This window comes from Falco punctatus, assembly GCF_963210335.1.
Source record: "Falco punctatus genome assembly, contig: scaffold_25, whole genome shotgun sequence".
In the NCBI taxonomy this organism is placed as follows: domain Eukaryota; kingdom Metazoa; phylum Chordata; class Aves; order Falconiformes; family Falconidae; genus Falco; species Falco punctatus.
Window position 1 is genome coordinate 1,006,558 of NW_027660064.1, and position 6,105 is coordinate 1,012,662.

At 41.1% G+C, this 6,105-nt stretch overlaps 1 long non-coding RNA gene across 1 annotated transcript; it reads right to left on the minus strand.

The window, feature by feature from the left end:
* Positions 1 to 860: 860 nt before the first annotated feature.
* LOC308058153 lies at positions 861 to 3,432 on the minus strand. Its single transcript, XR_013925688.1, has 2 exons — positions 3,388 to 3,432; positions 861 to 3,344 (listed from the first exon to the last, which is right to left on the minus strand). It is a non-coding gene; the product is annotated as an uncharacterized lncRNA (long non-coding RNA).
* Positions 3,433 to 6,105: the final 2,673 nt, after the last annotated feature.

A 6,105-nucleotide genomic window follows, 5' to 3' on the forward strand; every position in this document is an offset into this window, starting at 1 on the left:
CTAGACCCCGAGCGGATATGGGAATATCAGCATTTGAAATGGTGTATGGAATGCCCTATAGAATTGAAAGCCCACAAACAAATATTTTAATTCGAGACCGTGCGATAAATGAATATGTTTTACAATTAGCAGAACATCGTAACAAGCTTTGGGAACGCGGACTGATTGTGCAACGACCCCCGTTGGACTTAAAAATTCACAATGTTAAACCTGGGGATTGGATATTGATTAAAGTGTGGAAGGAAGAAACCCTAAAACCCAAAAGGGAGGGACCTTATCTTGTTCTGCTTACAACAGAAACGGCTGTCCGAACTGCTGAGCGTGGATGGACTCATGCCAGTCGCATTAAAGGCCCAGTGACGAGACCCCACTGGAAAGTAATCAGTACACCAGGTGACACCAAGATAACATTGAGAAGATAAAGTTATGATAGAGACTTTATTTGATTATTTTGCTGCATTACCTTTTGGTATAAAGTGTGTATTGCTGTTTATATTTGCTATAATTATTTTTTTTATTATTTATTATATATGGAAGCGTACAAAGTGTGTTGAAGGAAATTGCTAAACTTATACAACCACACAATATTGAATATAGAAGATATGCTGATGCAAATAATATATTTGATATATGAATTGGGTGTAATAATTTGAACTACAATTGCTATCCATTTGCTTGTTTTAAATGTAAGGTATGCCAGGATAAATGGTGGACACACTGTGAATTCGGATACCCTCCGACAGGAGTTTGCACACAGTGTTGGAAAATCCAAAGAACTCTTACTGAGTAGAAATTAAAACAATTAGAGTCTAAACAAGAAATTATTTGAGAAGCACATGAGTGGTGGGAAATTTTTGCCAAAGGAATAAACCCTCAATATTATTGTTACCACTCCACCGAACCAGTCCCCTTTGTAGCTGAAATCTTGGCTATAAAGTGCAAAAGGGAAGTATTAACCGTGTCTTGCTTTGCCCCATTAGTTAAAGCTGCAAAATAGGAAGCCTATGTAAACAGGCAGAAAGCCTAAAGCAGCTGTTCTCCTGAAGAATTCCCTTGCTGCCGAGAAGATGGTACACCTCGTGGCTCGAAGCAACCGAGTCGACGGGCAAGGCAGAGGAGGAACATACTGCGGAGAAAAGAACCAGAACAATGGGATGCAAAAGCAGCAATGGCCGAAATTCCCCAGGACTGGTAAAAATATACTCAAATTGGCAAAATTGACAGACACCCTTTTTCCTGGTATACTGTTAGTTTTGTTATTGATAATGACCCAAGCAAATGGAAACCCTCATGAACCTTTTAAATGGACCTTAATCAGGTGGGAGGGACAAGTAACCATTCAGACTCAAGTTACACCAGGAGCCCCTAGTTTTCTCTGTGCGCTGTGTGATCTCATACCAGTAAAACCCTGCCTGAACAAACATGGATTTTATTTTTGCCCTAGTTCGAACCATGAGAAAGGATACTGTAATTACCCAGGACATTATTATTGTGCCTACTGGGGTTGTGAAACAGTAGCCTCAGATTGGGAGGTTGACCAAGACAAGTATTTATGGGTAGGGTGGGGTCCTTTCGGATGTGACCCACCGAAACATGGAACAAATGGAGGTTTTTTGAATGAGGGTACATGTGACAAAATCTACATTAATGTGACACACCCAGAAGATGCAGGTTGGTTGATAGGAAAAACATGGGGGGCTAGACTTTGGGAATCAGGAACCGATAGGGGAGGACATTTCCTTATCAAAAAAGAACCGATACCTCATGATCCTTTACCAGTAGGACCAAATCTGGTTCTGAATCCACCCACTTCATCTGAAGAAAAGGTTGCCCCCATAATTATCGTAACCCCTTCTCCAGACTCCCTTTCAAAAAAAAAAAAAAACAAAACAAAAAACTAATGACACTGTGACTGAATTCTCCTTATCCAGGGATCTAGAGTTGTCAGAATCTAAAGACCCCTTATGGAATCTCATGCAAGCCTCTTATCGTGCCCTTAATGAAAGCAAACCAAATTTAACTAAGGAATGCTGGTTATGTTATAATATTAAACCACCATATTTTGAGGCAATTGGAAAACCAGGTAGGATTCAATGGTCTAATGGTTCAAACCCACAAGAATGCCCATGGGATGACCAGAGGAACCATACGCAAGGAATTACTATTCAATTAGTGACAGGTCAAGGAAAATGTATAGGTACAGTGCCTGAAAAGTATCAGCCTTTGTGCAACCGAACAGTCACTAATACCAATATAGAGAAACACAAGAATCAAAATGACAAATGGGCTATCCCGACACCAGGAGCTAAATGGGTTTGTTCAGACATCGGAGTAACGCCTTGCCTATCCCTAAACGTGTTGTGTTTAATCAATCTCAGTTTTGTGTACAGGTGATTATTGTTCCTCGTCTGATCTATCACACCTCTGAGGAGGTGTTACGCCACTTTGAAGGAGTCCTGAATAGACAAAAACGAGAGCCAATTACAGTGGTAACCCTAGCTACACTGCTGATAGCGGGCGGAGTTGGAGCAGGTACAGGCATAGCCTCCCTAGTAAAAGGTCAAGAATTACAAAGTTTGCAGATGGCTGTAGATGGGGATTTAGCAAAAATAGAACAATCTATCCAAAATTTAGCCACTTCAGTAAAGTCTCTATCAGAAGTAGTGTTGCAAAATAGAAGAGGATTAGATCTATTGTTCTTAAAGGAAGGAGGGTTATGTGTAGCTCTCAATGAAGAATGTTGTTCTTTTGCTGACCATACGGGATTAGTCCAGGACACCATGTCTGAACTCCGGAAAAGGTTAGATCAACGTAAGAAAGATCGTGAGGCGGGCAGGTCATGGTATGAAAACTGGTTTAATATCTCACCTTGGCTAACCACTTTGTTGTCTGCTTTAGCAGGACCACTTATTATGCTGATTCTGGGACTTATATTTGGGCCTTGTATATTACGCTATATTTTACACTTTATTAGAGAACGGTTTGACTTAGCTAAATTGCTTATTTTAACTACGAGGTCTAGGGAAAATATAAGAGTGTATCTATTAATGAGGATGAAGATTGTTGTGAATGCGTTATGCCACGTGAAAACTATGCCTATTGTAATTGTGAGGTATTACCTTGTGAGTGTTATGATAAATGTTGGGATTGTGGAAAAAGGTTTGTTCGCAGTGCTGAGAATGAAAGCAGTGTATAATAAACAATAATAGGATAAAAAGAAAAAGGGGGGATTGTGAGAAACTATGGACTAGGGTATTGTTTATTTAAATTTATGTTAAGCCCATATGTAAATGTAAAGATTAGACAACAAAAGATAAGATAACCGCCAGGTGTCCAGGATGCCGCTTGTGAAAAGATGCGATCACCGCCAGGTGTGCAGGATGCCACTTGTGAAAAGATAAGATCACCGCCAGGTGTCCAGGATGCCACCAGGTGTCCAGGAACCGACAGAAACAGGGCAATGAGACAAAGGAGGAAGACCAGCAGGAGGCAGAAAACGACCCCCCTAACAACAAAAGCATGACTCCACTACCTCATGAACATGGAAGTAAAGATGTATAAAAAGGGACTGTTTGAACTGCTCAGTATGGCAGTTGGTGAAACGCAGACTCCCCTGTCGTCCAGCGCTGTTTTGCTCATATTCTACTTGCTATAATTAATAAAATTTTAATTGGATTATGATCCGTTGTGGTCTCAATTTATAACAAGTATAAACTAAGAAAACGAATAAGAATGCCAAATTCACCGAAATCTTCGTTGGGATGAGATTTATTAGAATATCTAGACATTTAAAAAAGGAGAAATGAAGCCAAAAGTTTAAAATGATCAAGTAATTGAAATACTAAGCTTATCTCTAATTCAACAGAAAAGAGGAAAAGAGGACCTCCCTGAAGTAAAATAAATTTTTAACCAGGTGTATCTGAAAATAAAAGGTGAAAAATGCTTTACCTGTTACAGTAAAAATGGTAAGGGGGAGGCTTGCCCAGTTCAGATAAAAACAATATCCCTTGGTCAGCAAGGCTGTGATATGGAGAAATAGTGTGAAATGGGGACAATGGACACCGACTGTGATTGTATATGTCTGCTCAAGGAATGTGGGTATGATGACTGGTCATGGGTGCGCTGTCTGGTCACATAGGCACACAGCTTTGAGGAGACAACTACAGTTTTTGAGGAGACGCCTGCCCTTCTTCCTCTAACAAAGGAGAGACGGGGAGACGCCTGCCCTTCTTTCTCTAACAAAGGGGCTATTAAAAAAAGAATGAGAGAAGATGAGAGATATTCCAATGCTATCTAGAGGGAGGGAGTGCTAAGTCTCCTTGCTGAAGAAGATTGGATGGTCACAAGGACATGAATCACCTTTCCTTGCTGAAGAAGATCGGATGGTCACAAGAACATGAATCACCTACAAACCTGCAAGACCACCACATTCCAAGAGACGGACTGATAAGCTAATTAACATACGAAGCGGGGTTTAGGTAACGAATATGTATAGGCGTTAATTGAATATTCATTTGTTTCATTGTATAAATGTGGGATGGTTCGTCACTTTGGGTATGCACGCTTGTGGAGGAGCGATCCCCCGTGCATCTTATACCCATCCTGAATTTGATTCAAAACATATGTTTTCAAAACATAACCTCGGCGTTCATTCAACATTTTATGCTACAACATATTTATTTCAGTAGCAATTCAGACATAAAATCAAGCAAGCATAGCACTGGGCATCCACACAAATACACCACCCACTGGCTCATATGCATTCGTTTTGGTTTGCCGAACTTCATAAAGCAGTCTCCCTGATAAGAATAATGTTCATGCCCTAACAATTTTTTTTTTTTTTTGCAGTATCTAAATGTAAAGTAGTGGTATTTCACACCAAAATTAAACACTGCATTTTTTTACTTACAACTCTGAAAACAAGACTCAAAGCCAGGCAAGGAAGTACTTTTAAGAAAGGTTTTGGAAGGTTACATGCTTCTCAACTATGAAAAAAAGGTAAACCATTATTTTGTTATGAGAAGCACATGTGAGTCAAGCTTTCACTGGAACTAGACACTTTACAAAATTATTAATAATTACAACTTTTCACTAACATAAAAAGAAAACCTGAGGGGGCAGTTGAGAATGGACCTTGGATTTTGGTTTGTTCTTTTCTTTGCCCTGGGCTCTATGTCTGAAATGCTGGTCTCCTCCTTTCCAGAGAAAATCTGAATAATTAGAAAAGTGACACAAACACAAATACTATTGATATGGAGAAATAGTGTGAAATGGGGACGCTTAACACCGACTGTGATTGTATATGTCTACTCAGAAATGTGGGTATGGTGACTAGTCATGGGTGCGGTGTCTGGTCACATAGGCACACAGCTCTGAGGAGACAACTACAGTTTTTGAGGAGACGCCTGCCCCTCTTCCTCTAACAAAGGGGAGACGGGGAGACGCCTGCCCTTCTTTCTCTAACAAAAGGGGCTATTTAAAAGAGAATGAGAGAAGATGAGAGACATTCCAATGCTATCTAGAGGGAGGGAGTGCTAAGAAGATTGGATGGTCACAAGGACATGAATCACCTTTCCTTGCTGAAGAAGATCAGATGGTCACAAGAACATGAATCACCTACAAACCTGCAGGACCACCACATTCCAGGAAACGGACTGATAAGCTAATTAACATACAAAGCGGGGTTTAGGTAACGAATATGTATAGGCGCTAATTGAATATTCATTTGTTTCATTGTATAAATGTGGGATGGTTCGTCACTTCGGGCATGCACGCTTGTGGAGGAGCGATCCCCCGTGCATCTGCGCGCAATAAACATACCTACTTTATAACTTTCGAGTTATAGAGTCTAATTCCGCACGTCAGTTTTGGCGAGCCAGCCAGGAGGATTTCTGCTCGGCTGAGGGACCAGCTGCGGAGCGGACGCTCCTAGGCGCGCCCCGGGAGATTTCCTTGGAGGAGCCTCCTCTTCTCAACTGTTCACCCGGGAGCAGAAGAGAAACCCCTGGATCCGCAGATAAAACGGTATGTTTAGTAACGGGGCGGCTGGTGAGACGCACGGAGACGTCCGGCGCGCAGCGTAGTCCCCAGGAGGAAAGGTACCTT